Raw genomic sequence first — 23,281 nt, 5'->3', positions numbered from 1 at the left:
AATTCACTGAAAACAGACCGCATGTCGGTATGTTCGCTTCACGCGCTTCCCTCTCAACATGGTCATACAAAACAGCTTGCTGAATTCCAAAAAGATGAATAAACTATTCTGTTTTCGATTCAAATGTGTATATGATCCCCTGGACCAAAAAACAAACAAACAAAAGAACAGTAACCCTCTCCTGGACTCAAAAACAGTCGTCTAACCCTCCCTTGGACATTCGAAGTTCACTTCCTAAACCGAAGCCCCAAACGGCTGCGCTCTAATCTTTCAAAAATAAAAAATAACATACAACTTACCGAATTGAGGATTGTCGTAGCCTACAGTGAAAGGCTAGTGAGTAGGTTGTAATGGAAACGTTTGTTTACTCAAAAAGAATAAAGAGCTTGTCTCTTGTTTTCTTCAGATGGATGAAAAAATCTTTGCAATAGGGAATCTTTACAGGCGTGACAAACAGTGTTCGACTGTGAAAAGTTTCCAAGGTAGAGAGAGACAAATTACGAACACAATTTATATACACTTTTGGTCGTGACTGCTAGTCTTTTCAATGCTCTTAACCAATCGGTGAAAGCCGGGAACAATGACGCGTTTCACTGTTCAGATCCGGTCTAGAGCCCGCCTCCTGAGACCGGAAACTACCTGACGCCTCTATTGTAATATCTTGTACTATATTACATAATCAAGGTCGGACAGCGGCGTAACCATTTACTGACGTTCACTGATATACTTTGGAGAAGTGCATTACAGGGCATGGCCATCACTGACTAACTGACACTGCACTGCTATATCTACCTAGGTGATTAACAAGTAGTAGTGCTTAGGTGAACCTCTGTTGCCACCTACTGGACATTGTTAAGAACACATAACCCAACCATAGCATATAGTACAGTAATGGTAGTGACCAGTTCTGACATTACTATGACATTATTATTCTGACATGCATTATGCGTGACCTCTTCATTTATGTGAGGTCTTATATTGAATGTCCAGTGCTGACCATGTTCCTCCTTGTTTTCCAAAGATAAAAAGGTGCAGTCTCTTCTTGTTCTTTAGTCCTGGACCTGGATCAGGGCTACTTCTTTCCATTCATTTGAATATGAGAGGTGTGAACACAAGACTACTGACGACCACTTCAGCCAGACAATACGTAGAAGATGGTTCCCAAGTGTGAATGTGTCTGCTCTCCATCTTCAGCGCTATTGAAAACCTGAAGGCCTCCTCATTCTAACTATAAGTGCCCACAGTCTAAATCGCCAGCAATTGAAACTGTTTTCTTAGGTACCTGGATCTGGAGGAGAAAAGAAGGGTGCAGTTCAAGGACTATGCAAACACCTTCCCAGTCCAGTCCGCCTCCTCCTGCTGTTGGCTGTAGCCCTGGTTCTGGACCCGGACTCGAACTGAATGTTTGATTGATCTTAAAATGATCTCATATTGGTATAATCACTGGTATGTAGGCTATGATTGGTTTGTCAAATAAAGGGAATTATTCGTTTTGTATTTTTTTTTTCTTGGGTGGACTCAATCTTATTTGAGTTCCTAAATTGGGCCTCAATCATCAAAACTTTGATTATAGCTTTAGGAGCGCATAATCAATCTTGCTATAGATAAAAGCAATGGATTAAAATTGATTTAATAAGGATTTGTGCCTATTATTATGTCTCTCAGACTCAATCCTTGCAGCCCAAAGATGAGATGTTCTATAGGGTGTGTTAGGGTACTTGTTTTCCAAAGTATGGTACAATGAGGTCTTGGGGCGGGTAAAAGGATCCATGATCCGTTTTCATTTGCGTTTATGGCCTTCTAGCATTAGACTAGTCAAGATCCTGCTGTAGCCTATTCATATCTGCCTGCTTAGATTTATATCTGGTGTTGTCTAGCTAATGTTAGCTGGTGGTGTTATTAGCAAGCTGGATGGATTTGGACCTGATCCAGGGCTCTTGTTCTTGTGCATTCCATTCATTTCAATATGAGAGGTGTGAACGGCCTATTGGTGGTATTTGGCGCAGCTGCACAGCGTCATGACCTCATTTTCATTGATGAAGCTGGATTCAATCTATCTAAAACCAGGCGTCAGGGCCCAGATGTTACAGGACAAAGAGCTGTTGTGAATGTCCCTAGGCAGCGTGGGGGAAATATCACCGTGTGTTCCTGGAAGAAGAATCAGTGTTTTGTGGTGTGGGGGAGCAGGTCTGTGAGCTTCAAGAATGTTAAGTTGGGGGAGGGGGGGAGCCCTTTCCACTAGCCCAGAGAGATAAGGAGGAGGAGGTCTTAAGATGAGGTCATTTTGGCTGAAGTATGAGACTCATTGTTTTCTGACCACACATTTGTACTCTGATATCCCTGCTCTGGAGATCAGACATACCTTGTGAGCTCACAATAAAATCATTTAAACATGCCTCAGTTTACGGAATATAATTACTAGATTTATTATCTTTGTTGTTGGACTTCTATGCTAGTCACGGTTTGTCCATAACAAACACCATGTTCGAACACAAGGATGCCCACAAGAACACCTGGTATCAGAACACCTTAGGCCGAAGGTCGATGATCGATTTCGTTATCGTAACATCTGATCTGAGGCCATGTGTTTTGGACACTCGGGTAAAGAGAGGGGCAGAGCTGTCCACTGATCACCATCCGGTGCCTGACCAGGACGTGGACTGAGTACTTGGACTTGGTCTCCGGGCGCCATGAACGATGGCTGCCCACTGCTCCTGGCTCCCCCTGGGAGAGGTAGGCTTGGGATGTGATAAAAACAGGGAACAGTTTCCACCGGCGGCCCCCGAAAGTTGCATGTGTGTGTGTGTGCCGTGTCGCCGTTCACTATGTAATGCGTGTGTCACTGTATGGCAAAATAAAGACCCCCCCTGTAATTTTTTCAGACCAGCAGAGTACTGTGCTAGCTTGGATGCTAGGGGGAGCAGCTATGGCTGGTGTAAGCTGACCTACAGTAGGAAGGGCCTCCTTGGCTTCTGCGGGCGCGTTTCTGAATCAGCTTACTAAATGGCAGTTCATAAGCCTTACTGGGTCATCATGGCTAGCTGAGTTGGCTAAGGCGCGTGGCGCAATGGAGGCCTCCCCTATGACAAGGAGTGATTTGATAGCATTGCTGAATGAGCAATTTTCTCTAGTGGCTCTGTGGGTAGAGCAGAGGAAAGAGAGGGAGAGAGCAGCAATTTGAGCTTGAGGAGAAAGACAGGGAGCTTGTAGAGGAAGAGAGAGAAAGACAGTTTCAGTGGGAGCTGGGGAGGATCCAGAGTTTGTCTTCTCTGGGTTGGTGTCGGTTGCCTCCTTGTGTTGGTATCTGTTTGCTAGTGAGACTGTTTGGTAACATGCTACTCCCTGCTTTGTGCCACCCCAGGAAGTATTACATGTTTATCCTGACGCTCATCTTTGAGGCCCTGAATACCAGAGGGAACCAAGTGTATGTATGGATGCATCTGCAATGAATTTACTTTTATATTGTAGTAAGTAAGTAAGTAAGTAAGTAAGTAAGTAAGTAAGTAAGTAAGTAAGTAAGCTTTATTTATATAGCGCTCTTCACAGCACGGATGCACAGAGTGCTTTACAGTAATAAATTAAAATGGCAATACAACTCGAGACAAAATTAAAACGACACAGAACAGAAAAAAAACAACAACATTGCGAGCAGCAAGGCGTTATAGATGGCCGAAGGCCTGTCTGAACATGTGTGTCTTAAGAAGTTTTTTTGAACATGAGTTCAGTGGATGGCTCTCTCAGGGCCTGGGGAAGAGCGTTCCAGAATCTTGGCGCCACCGCCTCAAATGCTCTGTCACCCTGGGTTTTTAGTCTGGTCCGGGGCACCGCCAGGAGACCCTGGTCGGATGACCTCAGAGACCGACTCAGAGAGTGAGGGTGTAAAAGTTCTGAGATGTAGGCCGGGGTCCGTCCGTGAAGAGCTCGGTGGGTGAACACCAGGACTTTGAACTGGATCCGGAGGTGAACTGGGAGCCAATGCGAGGAGGCCAGGATGGGGGTGATGTGGCATGTCTTCTTTGACCTAGTGAGTAGTCTTGCAGCAGCATTTTGGACTAGCTGAAGTTGTCCCACAGAGGATTTGTTGAGGCAGGTAAACAGTGAATTACAGTAGTCAAGTCGTGATGAAATAAATGCATGGACAGAGATTTCTAATTCAGTATGTGATACAGAGTTTGGCAATATTTCTGAGGTGGAAAAAACAGGAACGCGTTACGGATTTGACATGTTTGTCCAAGTGCATAGCTTGATCAAAGAAGACACCCAGGTTTCTAACAGAGGGCCTAACATTTCCCTTGAGGGACCCCATGTGGTTTACCACTGTAGCGGCAGTCTTGTCATTAGAACGAACGAACCTTTGGTGCTTGGCAGTTCATAACACTTCACCCTCAGCTGTCCACTTGTGCCCACACATGCAATGGCTATTTAGAGTGATCTGACACTTTCTTATACCTGTTCATCCCTTTCAGATCCATGACGGGACGTCAACAAGTGCTCACTCAGAAGAGGAAGAGAAAGGAGATGCAGCCTTATGTACACACATGCCAGAGACTGTGGTGGAATAGTAGCTACAGTACGCTAGAGAGGGGTGAGGTTGTTATATACCAGCTCTGTGGCCTAGTGGTAGAGTGTCCGCCCAGAGACTGTGAGGTTGTGGGTTCGATCCCTGGCCGAGTCATACCAAAGACTATAAAAATGGGACCCATTGCCTCCCTGCTTGGCACTCAGCATCAAAGGGTTGGAATTGGGGGGCTACATCACCAAACGATTCCCGAGCGCGGCACCGCTGCTGCTCACCGCTCCCCCAGGATGGGTCAAATGCGGAGAACAAATTTCACACACTCAGGTGTGTGACAATCAGTGGAACTTAGTCTTAGTCTACAGTACGCTAGAGAGGGGTGAGGTTGGGGACAGATAAAATAAGACTGTTAATCTAGCAGGGAAAAGCTGTCTGTTTAACCAGGCTTTGTTTTGCAGTACAAACAAAGTCGGAAGCCTAAATAAATATGTTGCATCGGAGCTAGAGTGTGCAGCGACTCCCATTCTGCCAGCTGGCAGCCCTTGAATACATGGGCACTCAGTGTCAACCTACAGTGCAGAGAACAAGGGAGGTGGGTATACGTCCCACCCCTACATATTCCAGAGGGAAGCAAAAAAACAGTAATCACCCGGGGGCCAGATAAGTGAGCTGTAAAAATTCTTCCCTAACCCCTCTCAACAAGGTGATCGAGCAAGCTCCTGGAGTATGTTTGTCTAACAGCTAAGAACATTTATAAAGCAATAAATTACATTAAATTAAATGTTTGCTATTTGGGGGTAGCCTACTTGATACTAGGTGCCACAGTGCCCATTCAAAATGTGCACACAGCTCCCTGTGGCCGCTGGGTGGTTTATATAAAAATTGTGCCCAATGTAAATGTGTGACACAATGACCTCAATATAGGTTAGATGGCGCTCAAACCCTTCTGGTAAATCCAGCTAGAACCAGCTACAAACCTTAGCTGGTCATTAGCTGAGCCCTGTAGGCCTACTACGAAGCTGGATTACGGGGTTAGCGCGATAACTTCAGGTTCAAGACTGGTTCATCCGTATCACGAAGGTGGATCTCTTTTCACCGCGTTATATCTCCATTATGCTGGCGAGCTAACCTGCTCGGTGGCAGGTTAAGTTCCAGATTACGGCTCGACGCTATAAAAACACCGGTATCAACCAGTCAATACATGCGGAGAATGGCTTGTCCTTTCTTAGAGGATCCCGTGGAGCTCGGTGCGCGAATAGTTAGAGGGTCTCTAAGGAAGGCGAGAGTATTTAAGAACCGACAAAACCCATTAGTTTTCGGATGACTATTTATATGAAAGATACCGATTTTCGGCAGAAGGGATCATTTATATCTGTCAGCTGCTTGAGCCACATGTAGCTACAGTGAAGTCATGCGCTTACAGTCCCACAGACTGTTTGTATTGCTTTGCGGTTTCTTGCTACAGGTAGCTACATGGATGCTGTCGGCGATGCAGAAAACCTGAGTAAGAACACGGTCTGTCGCGCAATACGCAAGGTGGTCGTTGCCCTTACAGCTGCTTGACGCGTTTGTGACCTTCCCAGGCCACTTGCCCATGCAGTCCATAAAAGAGGGCTTTTATGAAATGGCAGGTAAGAACCTACTTGATATAGCCTACTGGAAACCAATATGACGTTTACTGTTGTAGCCAATGCTGCCCACTCTTTGCATTGGTTTCCCCAGAGTGATCAGTGCTATAGACTGCACACATATCCCAATCTCCGCCGCCCTTGGAGAAAATGAGGGGGATTATGTGAAGCGCAAGTCATTTCATAGCATCAATGTGCAGGTAAAGACACTTCAGTATTTGGCCTACTCATTCCTTGATATGATTGTTGTAGGAGCTGATGAAAGTTAATTCCTTCATGGCACATATGGAAATATTCACATCAATAAATATCACCCCCACCTTCCAAATTCAATTTAATGTCATAATGAGAAAAGCACATGTACAACCAAATTAGTGTCAACAGGAGCAGTACAGAACAACTATACATCATCACATATCAAAAAAGAAACCATCATACTCCCCCCACACACACACACATCAACAGTTTAGTGCAGTCTCTGTGTTCATTCAATAATAAATAGTCAGCAGACATGTAGCAGTAATTCAGTCAAATGCACATGCTACATTCACTTTAAATTCTATGGTTTTATGTTGTGAACCACAAATACATTTGCAGATGACGTGACCACAACGGCATGATCACCAGCCTTGATGCGAAGTGGCCTGGGTCAGTGCATGACTCCCGGATCTTTAGGGAGTCTACACTGTGCCACAAGTTTGAGCAAGGTATGGCAACTGTAGCCTACATAGTGTTTCTCATGTTATTTCCCACAATGCATGTGCGATACTGACCATGGCAATATTCCTCTTCACCTTCAGGGCTTTTCAATGGAGTGCTGCTTGGGGACAGGGGGTATGTGTGCATGCCCTTCTTGATGACACCCTATCCTAACCCAGAGCCACAAAACACATTCAATGTGGCCCTTACCAAGACGAGGGTCAGGATAGAGATGGCTTTTGGGGTTCTGAAAGCCCGCTTCAGCTGCCTGCGCGGGCTCAGGGTGGCCCCAGAGAGAGCCTGCCAAATTGTGTCGGCATGTGTTGTACTCCACAACATAGCTGGCATTAGGAAGGAGAGAGCCCCACCGGTCACCATGCAACCCCCTGATGTCGTGGACCCCATCACTTTGGATTACCCTACTGGCAGGGCTGTGAGAGGCCATCACCCAGCAATTTTTTGCATGAACATTGAACAGGAGGCATTTTGTGAAGTAACAACTTTTTATTGAAATGTAAATCAGATGTCCTCTCGTTGCTAAGAACAAAGAGAGAGACATGTTAGTTGAATTGTCATCCATGCCGGGAAATAAATGACGTTCTTACTGATATACCTTCTTTTCATACTCCAGTTTCTCCACCTCCAGCCTCAGTTTCTTAATCTCCAGGATCACTTTCAGCCGCTGCTTCTCTTTTAGGAGGATGTCAGCCTCTTTCAGGCGTATGTCTACCTCCAGCTGCCTCTTGTACAGGGCCCTCACATTGTCTGCTCCAACCTGAAACACACATACACTTGGTTTAACAAGAGCAGTCCCTTGGCCAGGCTCACTTAAGATGCAACTGCAACATTTGACTACCCTGTTTGAATTAGGCTTCATACTTTACCCCTTGTGATCGCCTCAGCGGCCTATGACAATAGGGCCTAGAAGTGGAGGCCCTAGATGTGGAGGCTATGGGCTCAGGTGATGGGTAAATGGCCTCTTCCTGGAGAAGGAACATCATAGCGATGGAAGCAATTGAGTCATCTTTAGATAGGGAGCACTAGAACCAATTGTGTCCCATCCCAATGCAACTCAGTTCCAGACAAATGTCCACACTCACCCTCTGTGTCAGAGCCTCCAATGCCCTCTGTGAGCATACAGACACTGTAGCGTCATCTACTGGCTCCAACTGATGGGAAGAAAATATGTCAATGGTGTATTTAATACATACGTGACCACAGATTAACTGCCAGTGTAGGCTATATGACAGGTTGCCTCCACTGTTACCCATGTATGGGACTGGGCTGTGTGTGTGGGTGGTGGCAGCAACACCAGAGTATCCCCATGGACTGTAGAGAAAGTTAATGCATTCTACTACTTACTCGCACAATGACTATTATTAATAAAAGTTTGCAATGAAATTGTGATTCGTTTTATTAGCAACCCTGTATTTTATTATTGAGTAATTGAAATACCTACCCTGTACATACTGTTGGGAGCTGCAACTGGCACCAGGGTCGAAGGGGACCCCCCCCTTCACCCCGTCCATCACAGGGCGACCCTCGTTGTTGGAGAGGGCCAGCTCCTCTGCAGGGGTGTAGTCCTTTGGAGCAGGGCCTCCTCCAGTCTTTCTGGACTCATTTTTCTTCCTATTTGCTTCAAGCAATTTAAAAGGAATTGTAATTGTTCTATATGCCTTTGTACACTACAGAACATCATCCTAAAACAGTGATTTTTGTATTAAACATTACAACCATGTAGGCTGTTTATTGGAGAAATTCAAGTAAGCCTATGCCTAGGCTACTTACCGGTTTGGATTATGTTTTTATGTTTGTTCTTCACTTGCTCCCATGAACGTTTTCCATTGCCAGGGTTTGCACTGAAGGTATATATAAGAATAGTCCTAACGTTACATCTATGCAACTCATTCATGTTAAGGCATGCAAACGTCATATCTAGGCCAGCCTAGTGCGTTCATCATGGGGCATGTAGCAAGTTATATGGCTATTGACCAAACAGCTATATTAATTAAATGTAATATTGATAAGCCTATTAACTTACGCATTCAAAGTCAGACAGCTTTCCTTCCTCGATTTGGTTGCAGCAACCGTGTTACTCTTGGCCAGAATAATAATGTTTGTAGTCTTCATATTTCTGAATGAGCGTCTGCTACTCTTGTGTGAAGTAGGCGGCTCTAGATCGCTCCATGTTTGTGATTGGCCAAACCGGTAAACCCCGCCTCTTTATATGTGCACGCGCGAAACTAGTTCAACTCATCCAGATAAACTTCTCGCTCGAGTAAACGAGACAACCGCAATCACGGATAAACGGAACCACGAAGGTGGTTATCAACTCGTTAACTCGACCCAGCTGATCTAATCTAGCTATGAGCGCGTGCACATATAAAGAGGCGGTGTTTGTCGTTAGATGGTTTCATACTGACTTAAAGGAAAATGCTTGTTTTTGACAACCTGGACCTTATTTACGACATATTATAAGAAGTTTGACTCACCGAGATCACGTTTGTGTTGTTCGGAGGCCTGTAGAAGAAATTTAAAATCCAGCGCGAGCCAGTATATCCATGTAATGGCGTCGGACGGGGCAACGGGAATGCAGTTTCTCAAAATCCATTTTCGGCCGCTAAACGGTTGTTTTCATCAATCAGATTGGATGAATCGACAGTTGACATTCCTCAACGCGAGGCATTGTAGTGGTTTTCAAATACAGGGTCTTTAGCCTCTGTAATATGATCTTTACACGCCTCTCCCCCACTTGCTCCAGCACGCATGCGCACAGGCCAGCGCGCAGACTGGCTATTCTCCGGCTCACATTCTCTGCGCTACGATCGTTGTTGGTGCCGAGAATATTGTCGTCGTCATTCGTCAGCAACAATCCGATCGTAGCGCAGAGAATGTGAGGGAGAATAGCCAGTCTGCGCGCTGGCCTGTGCGCATGCGTGCTGGAGCAAGTGGGGGAGAGGCGTGTAAAGATCATATTACAGAGGCTAAAGACCCTGTATTTGAAAACCACTACAATGCCTCGCGTTGAGGAATCTCAACTGTCGATTCATCCAATCTGATTGATGAAAACAACCGTTTAGCGGCCGAAAATGGATTTTGAGAAACTGCATTCCCGTTGCCCCGTCCGACGCCATTACATGGATATACTGGCTCGCGCTGGATTTTAAATTTCTTCTACAGGCCTCCGAACAACACAAAAGTGATCTCGGTGAGTCAAACTTCTTATAATATGTCGTAAATAAGGTCCAGGTTGTCAAAAACGAGCATTTTCCTTTAAGCAATCACAAGGGCTGCATGTAACTGTCACAGGTGCATTGAGGTTTCAGCAGTTTTCACAAAACCAAAGACTAAAAAATAAAACCACGGTATACACTCGACAAGTGAAGAAGAAAAGACAGAGCTTATAAACTTACAGACTTACAAGATGGCACCGGAAACACCAGGGACTATGCACAGCTACAGCAAATGGAACAGACAAAGAACAAGATGGGAGCTACTGTACATGTAGGCTAGAAATACTGTACACATACTAACGAGGCAGATGGAAACCAATCAAACAATCAGTGGCACAGGTCTCTCAATCAGAGCCAATTTAGCCAGTTGTAGTCCTAGGTCCGCTATTGGGGCAGGGTTGCCAACAACAACAAGTACTGTACACATGTAAACATGTTGTCCCCCACCCATTATGCATGTTCCCTTGCTCACACCCTGCTTCTCATTAGGCGTTTTTATACCGAGATCCCACTTTATTGCCCTGTAGAAGACCCCTCAATTTTCCAAGTGTGTATCTCTGCAGGCCCAGAGACTTCCAGGGGGCGGGTCAACTGTCAATCAATTTCTACTTTGGCCAATCAGAGACTGACAATCGTCTTGTCAATCAAAAACTAATTTCGCCTGAAACGGTTGTCAATCACTTTTTAATTTGGCGAATCGCCTTTCTCTTAGGAGAAGGGGCATGGTGGAAATTACGCTAGCTAGTTAGCTAGCTGTCCACATTGACTTAGTTTGCTAGCCTGCTAGTTACGTAGGCCTAATGCAATTTGTTATGGAGTTAGATTGACTGGATTACATGACTGTGTGTGAGAGAGAGATTATATTTTTAATGCAAATCATGTAGCTTGAAAGACGTAATCCATCTGATAAAAGCCTTACCAAGACTCCCCTTGGTATTCTCTTAGTAGGCCTATGATCAATGTAATGGCTTGTGGGTAGAGGCTAGCAATGGTCTACACTAGCTCAGGGGCAGGGGAGCATCACTAGCCTACTGATCCATAGCCAGGACTGGGATGCTCTCAGTGGAGGTCCCAAGTCAGTCTTCCAGTCATTCAGCCAGCCTGTCAGTAGATGTGCTCTACTTGTATTGATTTGTTCATACACTAGTATTCCAGCACGGGTTATGTTCTTGAATGCTTCTGGTGACTAGCATTTCTCTTAGCAACCTAATTGAATCCCTATCACTGTTTTCAAATCCACATAGGGGAAACATATGGCTGAGAGAGGAGTGTGGAGGAAAATCAACAGTACCACACACACACACACACACTTGCATAACCAACCAAGCAAGTTCTACCTTTCTATACCACAAATATAAGTTTGAGAACCCATACAGCCCGCCTAAGGGGGTTCTAATGTACTGACCTCCCGGCACAGGCCTGACCCTGCTGGCAAGCTGCCTTGGTCCTAGCCAAGGAACAAGCGTTTCAGCTTCTGCTCACCTGTATGCAGCTTATAACATGCTGACTGGCCTGGACTAGTCACCACATCCACAGTCTAGCCAAGTTAGAGATACCCTTGTGCATTTGACAAAACAAGTGTCATACAATTAAGGTCATCATTTGTGCAGCATGTGTGCTGTAAGTGTAAAGACAAGATACAGATCATTTTCTCCAGGTTTTATTGAATAGCTTGTAGACCACACTGAAACACTGGGCTGACAGTTCAGTTGTACAAGGCGGACCTGGGAGACCATTCAGGACACCTTGTTTGGATCGAGGCTCTGCTTAGTCTGCTGGCCCAGTTGAACTATCAAACTGGATGTACTGACGCTGAGAATGGAGACAAACACACATGACACAGCTGGCCGACACTTCCTGCACTCTAAGAGGTTAGGGCTAGACTGAATGTAGGTTGGCATAAAATAATACATATTTATTTTTAAATGGATGGAAAGATGCTGCCCATGCCTAGATCTTTATGTCTATTCAGCATGTCTGTTCTCACCCACTGAGGTCCCATCACCAAACGTGAAGCCTCGGATACAATAATAAAATAGTGGCAGACAATGAAAGATAGAGAGAGACAGACAGACAGATATGTAGACAGATAGGTTAAAAATTAGAACAGTTAAAAATTAGAACAGTTAGTGTTGTGATCGGACGGTACAACCAAAATGTCACCTCAGTGTAGTGATGCAGACAGAATTATGAACATCTTCTCCTTGCTTAGAAGGAGGTTATCATCTGCCCTCTGAAACATTCAGGACCAGGGCCGTACGCAGGATTTTTGTAATACCGAGGTAATTTAGTTGTGGTGCTTCAATCTGGTGCACTTTGAGAGCAGAATTTAGAGGCTAGATCTATAAAGAACACACATCATATTGGATTAATATCATCTTTAACTGAGAGCAGTGGAGATCATCCAGAGAGGACACAACTTAAGTGAATGTTGATGAGAACACACCATCTATTAGAAACATGAGACTAGCTCCTCCTGTCACCTCTCTCCCAGCCTGGCCTCCTCCACTCTGATGTCCATGCTGGTCTCCTCCTGTCACCTCTCCCCCACTGTGGTGTCCATGTTGGTCTCCTCCTGTCACCTCTCCTCCTGTCTTTTGTCCATGCTGGTCTCCTCCTGTCACCTCTCCTCCTGTCTTTTGTCCATGTTGGTCTCCTCCCGTCACCTCTCCTCCACTGTGGTGTCCATTTTCATCTCCTGTCCACAAATTAACAAAACATAAACAAAAGCTATAAACACACACACACCCACCCACCCACCCACCCATCCATCCATCCATCCATCCATCCATCCATCCATATTATTTTTTAAACTTGCCAGGATCTAACTTAATGTAGTGTCTCTTTGGCTAACATCAGGTATCTCACCTCTCATCTCTATGTCCTCTCCTCCTGTCCCCTCTCTTCCACTCTCTTGTACCTCTTGGTTTCCTGTCAACAATTAATATATTTTTAACCGAACATAATCATGCATACTGTGTATATTTAAACACACCTACATACCTGTCTATTAGTTTATCTATATACAGACATACAATTTATCCCGTCAATGTACTTTTCCCATAATGTTAAGTAAAGAGTAGGCAGTGTACCACCATCATCACCTCTTTCTTTTTGATCTTGTCCTCAACAGTTCGCTTTCCAAAGCTGAGCTTTGTTTGATGAAATCTTTTCATCTTCTCCCTCTCTTTCCCCCTCTCTCTCTCTGTCAGTGAAGAAAGCAAACACGGTCAACTGTTATGTGAAAAACGGCCTCTGCTTTAGTTGCAATGGAAAAGAGGGGGCTTCATTTCAACATGAATTTCAACCATTTACACGTCATTGACGATTTATCAGTCACAGACATGCAACGTGCCAGCAGTTGACTTGTGTGATTTACACTGTTCCTGAAGTACTGTCTGACAATAGGCTCTTTGCACAAGCTCTACTACTTCCTGAAATTCTACAGGCATTTTTATTTCCAGTCCTGTACTATTGGATGGAAGTGATTAATCAGGTGTGCGGCACAATGGTATAGGACAGGAAATAAGGATGCCTGTAGAATTTCAGGAAGTAGTGGAACTTGTGCAAAGCAAAGAGCCTATTGCTTGGCAACACCAAACACCCAGTGTATGAGAAAATAAATATGATAGATTTCTTTGTAGCACTGCTCTGTTTGTGCATGTGCGCAGGTACACCGCTTTGCTAATGTTAACGTGGGTCAAGAATAGCCTACAATTAGCTAGCCACGTTGTGACAGCTATAGGTACCTGGATCTGGAGGAGAAAAGAAGGGAGCAGAGTTCAAGGACTATGCAAACACCTTCCCAGTCCAGTCCGCCTCCCCCTGCTGTTGGCTGTAGCCCTGGTTCTGGACCCGGACTCGGAACTGAATGTTTGATTGATCTTAAAATGACCTCATATTGGTATAATCACTGGTATGTAGGCTATGATTAGTTTGTCAAATAAAGGGAATTATTCGTTTTGTTTTTTCTTGGGTGGACTCAATCTTATTTGGGTCCCTAAATTTGGTCTCAGTAATCAAAACTTTGATTATAGCTTTAGGAGAGCATAATCAATCTTGCTAGAGATAAAAGCAATGAATTAAAATGGATTTAATAAGGATTTGTGCCTATTATTATTTCTCTCAGACTCAATAGCTGCAGCCCATAGATTACATGTTCTATAGGGTGTGTTAGGGTACTTATTTTCCAAAGTATGGTAAAATGAGCACTTGCGTTTCATTTGCGTTTATGGTCTTCTAACGTTACGACTAGTCAAGATCCTGCAATAGCCTATTCATATCTACCTGGTTAGATTTCTATCTGAAGTTGGCTAGTTAATGTTAGCTGGTGTTATTAGCAAGCTGGCTGGATTTGGACCTGATCCAGGGCTCTTGTTCTTGTGCATTCCATTCATTTCAATATGAGAGATGTGAACGGCCTATTGGTGGTATTTGGCTCAGCTGCACTGCGTCATTACCTCATTTTCATTGATGAAGCTGGATTCAATCTATCTAAAACCAGGCGTCGGGGCCCAGATGTTACAGGACAAAGAGCTGTTGTGAATGTCCCTGGGCAGCGTGGGGGAAATATCACCTTGTGTTCCTGGAAGAAGAATCAGTGTTTTGTGGTGTGTGGAAGCAGGTCTGTGAGCTTCAAGAATGTTAAGTTGGGGGAGGGGGAGAGCCCTTTCCACTAGCCCAGAGAGATAAGGAGGAGGAGGTCTTAAGATGAGGTCATTTTGGCTGAAGTATGAGACTCATTGTTTTCTGACCACACATTTGTACTCTGATATCCCTGCTCTGGAGATCAGACATACCTTGTGAGCTCACAATAAAATCATTTAAACATGCCTTAGTTTACGGAATATAATTACTAGATTGATTATCAACCTGCAAAAACCTAGATATGGCCTTTGAGGGCTGAAAACATTTTCAAGAGGTTCCTACATCTGCAAGGAGTTCTCCATCACCATGCCACCCTAGGTCCATCCAGTACTGCACACATGATCACGCTTTGAGGGGGCGGCAGAAGCTCAGGAGGTAGAGAAGCCGTCTGGGAGCCTCCAGTCAGTCCAGGGTGGGATGCTGAGGGTGGGTCAGTCCAGGGTTGGATACTGAGGGGGGGTCAGTCCAGGGTTGGATACTAAGGGGGGGTCAGTCCAGGGTTGGATACTGAGGCAGGCACACAAATGAACACACTCTCTACAGTACCTCTCTCAGGTTACACAATGTTTATTAAAAAGGTTAATGAAAAAAAAACATTCTGAAAAGTAAGGGTTAGAGTTTAAAATGCAGCTGTCCAGCCATCCAACCAACGCCAACAGTCACAACAAATACATTTCCATCCCAGTTTGTGTCCCATGTCTGGTGCGCATCCACTGCTTTTAAAATAATCTCAAATCCAAAAAGTTAGGCTACTTATTCCAATCTAGATCCAATCTTCCAAAGAGATACAGTTCTAAGCCATGAACTCAACCAGGTATATTGGAATTCATTTAAACAATCCCTTTGCAATCACCATTTCTTCTACTTTGTGTTGCAGTATTTTTTGTTTTATTCTTTCATGTTTTTAAAGCAATCGACTTTGACCAAGAGGACGAAATTAAGTCCATCCATTCACCCAACGTCATCCTTGAGCGCAGAATTCCATAGGCCTATAGGATAAGGCCTGCCGTATTATTCAGTTCACCAAGGATCTTCCTCAAGTTCCTCTTTTCATTTTCTCCAGTAATCCAAACTCCATATCCAATTCCTATTTTGATCATTGGCTCACACCTGAATAAATCAATTGCTTGTAGAATGATTACAGATCTGATTTCAGAATATTATTCCAGATTTAACTGTATAACATATTTGAGGGGTTCTTTTGCAAAAGCAAACATCTCCTTTTACTGGCCTAATAGGTACCTTAAATCATGTTTGCTCATATCTGTGGTGCGGTTTAAAATAGTAGGCTGATTCATCTCTTGATGGTGACGATTTAGAACGACACCATGCGGGACAGACAGTTGGCATATTCATAAAAACATTCACATACCCTGATAGATATTAATTATTATTACGGCTTCTCCCCTGTATGAAAACGCTGGTGTGTCTTTAAATATCCTGACGTAGTGAAGTTCTTTCCACACTGGTCACAGTGGTATGGCTTCTCTCCTGAATGAAAACGCTGGTGTATCTTTAAGTTTCCTGATGTAGTGAAGTTCTTTCTACACTGGTCACAGTGGTATGGCTTCTCTCCTGTATGAACACGCTGGTGTGTCTTTAACTCTCCTGACCTAGTGAAGTTCTTTCCACACTGGTCACAGTGGTATGGCTTCTCTCCTGTATGAACACGCTGGTGTATCTTTAAATGTTCTGACATAGTGAAGTTCTTTCCACACTGGACACAGTGGTATGGCTTCTCTCCTGAATGAACACGCTGGTGTATCTTTAAGTTTCCTGATGTAGTGAAGTTCTTTCTACACTGGTCACAGTGGTATGGCTTCTCTCCTGTATGAACACGCTGGTGTGTCTTTAAATTTTCTGATGTAGTGAAGTTCTTGCCACACTGGTCACAGTGGTATGGCTTCTCTCCTGTATGAACACGCTGGTGTATCTTTAAGTTTTCTGATGTAGTGAAGTTCTTTCTACACTGGTCACAGTGGTATGGCTTCTCTCCTCTATGAACACGCTGGTGTCTCTTTAAATTTTCTGATGTAGTGAAGTTCTTTCCACACTGGTCACAGTGGTATGGCTTCTCTCCTGTATGAACACGCTGGTGTATCTTTAAGTTTTCTGATGTAGTGAAGTTCTTTCTACACTGGTCACAGTGGTATGGCTTCTCTCCTCTATGAACACGCTGGTGTTTCTTTAAATTTTCTGATGTAGTGAAGTTCTTTCCACACTGGTCACAGTGGTATGGCTTCTCTCCTGTATGAACACGCTGGTGTGTCTTTAACTCTCCTGACGTAGTGAAGTTCTTTCCACACTGGTGACAGTGGTATGACTTCTCTCCCGTATGAACACGCTGGTGTGTCTTTAAGTTTCCTGACTGAGTGAAGTTATTTCCACACTGGTCACAGTGGTATGGCTTCTCTCCTGTATGAACACGCTGGTGTGTTTTTAAATTTTCTGACCTAGTGAAGTTCTTTCCACACTGGTCACAGTGGTATGGCTTCTCTCCTGTATGAACACGCTGGTGTTTCTTTAAATGTTCTGACGTAGTGAAGTTCTTCCCACACTGTTCACAGTGGTACGGTCTTGGCTTGTCTGTGTCTCTCTGTCTCTGGGCGGGAGCTGGGGTGAGGGGGGTGTTGGAGGTGGTGATAGGGAGTGATTGAGAGGAGGAGGAGGAGAGAATCTCTGGTCTGATCTGTCTGCTCGAGAGACGAAAGAGAGAGACGTAGAGGTTGTCATGGTTCCTCTTGAGGTGCTTGTTGAGGTAGATCTGGGAGGTGTAGGTGAATGGGCACACAGAGCAGGAGAACACCCGAGTCTGGGACAAGTCTGACATCACTCCTGGGAGAGTGAAAGAGAAAGAGACAAACATTAAAAAGGATTCTCACACCTGTATTACAAGTGCAAATACTGTATAGAGTGTTTATACGTATGTAACTAGTGGGGGGCGAAACACGACGACACCACAACTTCAGATTGAGGACAGGAGAGAGAAAGATATGTAAGAGGTTCCTCTGGCTGAGCTCGAGTGAAGGAGAGCGACAGAGGAGAGAGAGGAGTGAGAAAAAGAAAAGAGGAGAAAGGAGAGAAAACAAGCATGAATACATTGAAGCCCACGGCAATAGCTACCTTAGATAGCTAGAGTAAGCTATCACTCCTAAAGATAAGTCAAGCTACCATGTTCCATGGCAACTAACAGCATTCCATTTTGTTCTGAGCAAGTGTGCCTGCCTAATATTGGCAATTTGCGTGCCTCACAAAAGCGATTTGCACAGGCACCATTGCAGTTCATGACATAGTGCCCTCTGTATCGTTGCATCCATGAGTGTCCTGAATTTCACGCTGTATGCCCATGTCTTGCCTGCTGGCTGGCGCCATGGGAAAAAGACAGAGGAGAGGAAGGATGGTAGAGGAGAGCTACTTGGACAGCGGTTATTATTATGACCAGCAGACCTCTTGTTCTTTCAGCTTTAAGGAAAGAGGTGGATGAGGGAGAGATGGAGAAGACAGAGGGAAGAAAAGTTGAGGACAGATACCTCTAGCGGTGCTCTTTTCTTCCCAGACGTAGTTGAAGGAGATGCTCTTGTATCTGTACTCCTGTCCGTACCAGACCAGCAGCTCCTCCCCGACAGCCAGCAGCGAAACAGGATCCCTCCACGGTACTGAAACGCTACAGGGTTCTGCTCTTCCTCAGTACGGGCACAGTTCACATACCTGGGGGAGAGAGGGGGTGGTTTCATAAGAAACAACAGGTGAGGGAGGGACAGACGGGAGGAAGGAAGGATGAAGGAAGAGAGGGAGGGAGAAAAAGTGGGTGAGATATAGGGACTGACTGTATGGAGGAAGGAAGGGAGGGAGGGAAACTTTCAAGACTGGAGAGATGGTTTATTTGGAGTGAGAGCAGAAGAATAGATTCTGGAAATATGAGAAATGAGCATGTGTTCATAATTCTTCACCTGATTGTAATGCCTAATTATTCTACAGTTTACACATGCAAAGATGGGTCCATCCCTGACACGATCTCTGAAAAGCCTTCCTATTGTTGTACTGTTTAATTGTTCATGAAGTCTTTCCCTTAACATAGCCTTTTTATTTGCATCTCATCGTTTATAGGCCTCTGGATTCATTTCTAGTTGCTTCTCTATGAACTTCCTTCTGTTAGTTCTACCACAGTCCCTTACCATCTCTGGATCCTGCTGTTTCTGTCTCTCTAGTGACATGATGTTCATATGCGCAGTTTGACTTTTTGATCAGGGGGGCAGTCAGTCCCAGCCTACTTCTATCAATATAGATTAGGCCTACTTCTATCAATATAGCCTAGACCTACTTCTAACAATATAGCCTAGGCCTACTTCTAACAATATAGATTAGGCCTACTTCTAACAATATAGATTAGGCCTACTTCTATCAATATAGCCTAGGCCTACTTCTATCAATATAGCCTAGACCTACTTCTAACAATATAGCCTAGGCCTACTTCTAACAATATAGATTAGGCCTACTTCTAACAATATAGATTAGGCCTACTTCTATCAATATAGCCTAGGCCTACTTCTAACAATATAGCCTAGGCCTACTTCTTACAATAAAGATTAGGCCTACTTCTATCAATATAGCCTAGGCCTACTTCTAACAATATAGATTAGGCCTACTTCTATCAATATAGATTAGGCCTACTTCTATCAATATAGATTAGGCCTACTTCTAAAAATATAGATTAGGCCTACTTCTAACAATATAGATTAGGCCTACTTCTAACAATATAGATTAGGCCTACTTCTATCAATATAGCCTAGGCCTACTTATAACAATATAGCGTGAGCGCAGCCAAATAGATTCTGGAAATCTGAGAAATGAGCATGTGTTCATATTTCTTCACCTGATTGTAATGCCTAATTATTCTCCAGTTTACACGCGCAAAGTGGAGTCCATCTATTTGTAGGCATCTGGCATGACTTGCACAAAGTCCTCCGTGGGAGCAGTGAAAACAAGGGCCAGGGGAATGCTCAAGTCCAAGCCATGCCAAACATGTACAAATATTGGGATTGCGATACATTTCACAGGAGAGCATATTGAGACTGGTAAGATTACACCCTGTGCTTCCCGTCTCAGTAAAGCACATTTTCACTAACACAAATCCCTATCCATCTATCCATCCATCCATCCAAGTATGAATGGATAACTATCTGTATGTCTTCTATATTTTATTTCAATTCAAAGGGCTTTATTGGCATGGGAAACATACATTTACAATGCCAAAGCAAACATCCCAAAAGGTCACAGAAATGTTATGGTTGAATTGAATGAATAAGTAAGTGTAATATTTACAAATGTATTTAAATGGTAAGTTTGTATGTACAGTGTGTATAGTGATCAGTGCGGTGTGCAGGGATACCGATTGAAGATTTTCAATCGTGGAACCAAGCCAACGAGCTATCTGATCAATCGTGACCACAAGTCCGTATGGTAGAAGCCATAGCGCGCCACAGACTGGAAGAAGAGGAAGAGGAGTATGCCCACATGATGTACAATATCGATGATGAAAAAAGAGTAGAGCCATACAGAGAGCAGATGGCAGTGAATGGATGCACCATTGAGTTTGAAGTAGACACTGGGGCAACCCTGACTATAGTGAATGAGAAAACATACAGGAAGATGGGAGGGGGGAAACTCCACCATACAAGAACAAAGCTGTATATGTACACCAGAGATAGTGTAGGGGTGCTAGGCAAGATGTACACACAAGTCAGTTACAAGGGGCAGACCAGACAGTTGCCATTGATAGTGGTAAGAGGGGAGGGGCCAAATCTCTTGGGGATAAATTGGCTAGAGGCCATTAGGCTAGACTGGAGGGCCATTTTCAGACTACATACAGGTCAGCAGCAGGAGTTGAGTGAAAGGAATTCATTCCGTAGCAGATAAGTGTTGAATCTGGCTGATTTTCAAAGAAATATTGATTTAATCTGATCCTGTTAGCTATTTCTAAATTATTATGATCGACCTCTTGAGTATGGCTGTAGCTGGTGTGTTCTGTAAGAAAACGGTGTCCCTCTTCCATAGACTTATGAGATAAAGATGACATTCTTAGGGCTGGTACATTCTGTGCTAAACAGCAATTGTTGTGGTTAGCGCCGAGGCGGCGTAGCTTATCTTGACCAAACAAGGCCACAGAAGAGACGAGAAAGACAGTCTTATCGGAGAAGAGACGAGGGGGGGGGACACCCGAACCATAAGAACGTTGCAACGAGACCAATGCTTTAATTTGAGTTCAGACAGCATACAGAGAGGTCAAGTGTACATTAGACTTTATGCCATCGTCTTTTGTATGTTAACCCTTCTGGAATAAACAGCTTTTGATGTCGCTCTAATCCTGTGTTGGAGAGATTAATTTGGAATACATCAGAACAAGGAGACACTGGACTGTGTGGTATTGTGTGAGATTGGGGGCCGTCTTTTATTGTAATCAAAACACAACGCAGAGCTTAATAAGGACAATGATAAAAGACAACGAAAGTCAACACAAGGTACAAGCCATTGCAAGCGCGCCACAGCCAACTGACCAGACACAGTTGAAGTACTTCTGTCTTTATGGTCATAAAGACAGCCATGTTAGCAACCTAGGGCCCCTCGCTGCCAAGAATCGCTCTTTTATTAAAAGTCTTGGTGTCACTTTTGATACTGGTTTTAATTTTGAGCGACAAATTGGCTCTGTGGTTAAAGGCTCTTTTTTCCAGCTGAGGCTCTTATCCAAACTGAAACCGTACCTCTCTCTTAAGGACCTGGAGACAGTCATCCATGCTTTTATTTCTTCAAGATTGGACTACTGTAATGCCTTGTATGTGGGCCTTGACCAGCGGTCACTGAGGCGCCTGCAATTGGTCCAGAATGCTGCTGCACGCCTCCTGACTGGAACCAAGAAGCGGGACCACATCACACCGGTGCTGGCCTCCCTCCACTGGCTTCCTGTTCGCTTCAGGATTGATTTTAAAATCTTAATGTTTATTTTTAAGGCTCTACATGGTTTGGCCCCCCACTATCTGGCTGAACTGATTCAAGTTCGTGCGACATCTAGAACCCTGAGGTCCTCCTCCGAGACTCTTTTAATAGTCCCTAGATCGAGACTTAAGACCAAGGGTGACCGAGCTTTTGCGGTGGCTGGCCCAAAGCTCTGGAACAGCCTCCCTCCACACATTAGACACGCACAGAACCTAGGGCTCTTTAAGTCTCAGCTTAAAACGCACTTGTTTTCACTGGCTTTTGAGGCCTGATAGCCTACATCCCCTGTCCTGTTTTGTGTCCTACATCCCCTGTCCTGTTTTGTGTCCTGTCCTTTTATTGTTCTGTGATTATGTGCACTTTATTCTGTTTTTTGTTTTAGTTTATTTTATATATTGTACAGCACTTTGGTGCAACTTCGGTTGATTTTAAACGTGCTTTATAAATAAAGTTGACCTTGACCTTGAGCTTCATGCTTAACTACAGTAGGACCCCACTAATCCGAACTTCAGAGATCCCAACCTCCCGGTCTACCGGACAGGCTTAAAAAACGTTCTTCTTTTTTTTTGCCTGCTATCTGGTTACTGGTGGGATTTTCATTAACATGTACTGTATCCTACTGGGTATAAAAACTGAACTGTATGTAGACCTACATGTTGCCTTTAGGCTGTAGCCTATTGTCACGTTTCATTTCTTTGTTACTCTAAAGCGGGAAAATGTCGAGCACAAAACGCAAACGAGTCGTACGAAGTACTGTATTTGATCAAAGCACGCACTCTAGTGGAAATTCGTTTATTTTATTATAGGCTAGGCTATATGAGTTTAGTTGGCTATTTGATTGCAATTTTGATGCATTTTCACAAGTAATTAAGGGTATTTATCGGTGTATTATGAGTCTATATGAAACAAGTATACCACTTATTGAATTTGGTGCATTTTAACATACGTTTCAGTCATCCGGACATTTCAGAGATACGAACGACCTTCGGTCCCGTTGGGTTCGGATAAGTGGGGTCCTACTGTACTACTTCCTTGTAGTCTAATAAACATGATGAATCACTTGAACGTAAGCATGTAACGGTATCAAAAACTCACGGTACGGTAATATCACAGTATCAAGGTCCACGTAGGGCTGCTCGATTATGGCAAAAATCATAATCACGATTATTTTGATTGATATTGAGATCACGATTATTCAACACGATTATTCATTGAATTATTTTTTTTTAAATCAAAAGTTAACATTTTCTTAACATATCAAATTATACATTGACTTTGATAACAATTAATTTATTAAATGTTAACTGGCTTTTCTTTTTAAAAATGTTCTTTGGATTAGATACATTTCTCCCATGGGAGACAAATTGTTAACCTTGACCTTGATAAATAAATAAAAGTGCCAAAACTGATAAATAAAGAAGCTTAAAAGCCCCGCCACCACCACAGAAGAAGACTACCTCGGAAAAATAATTTCACTATGACAGAACGCGTCTAAATAAGTTATTTAATGGTAGCGCCTAGGCTTCAAAACCCAGCATTTGTTAAAATAGACCCTTTTGCTTAGGTAA

The sequence above is a fragment of the Borostomias antarcticus genome (assembly GCF_949987555.1).
Source record: "Borostomias antarcticus genome assembly, chromosome: 1".
NCBI classification, from domain to species: Eukaryota; Metazoa; Chordata; class Actinopteri; order Stomiiformes; family Stomiidae; genus Borostomias; species Borostomias antarcticus.
Note: the sequence above shows the minus strand (reverse complement) of the source record.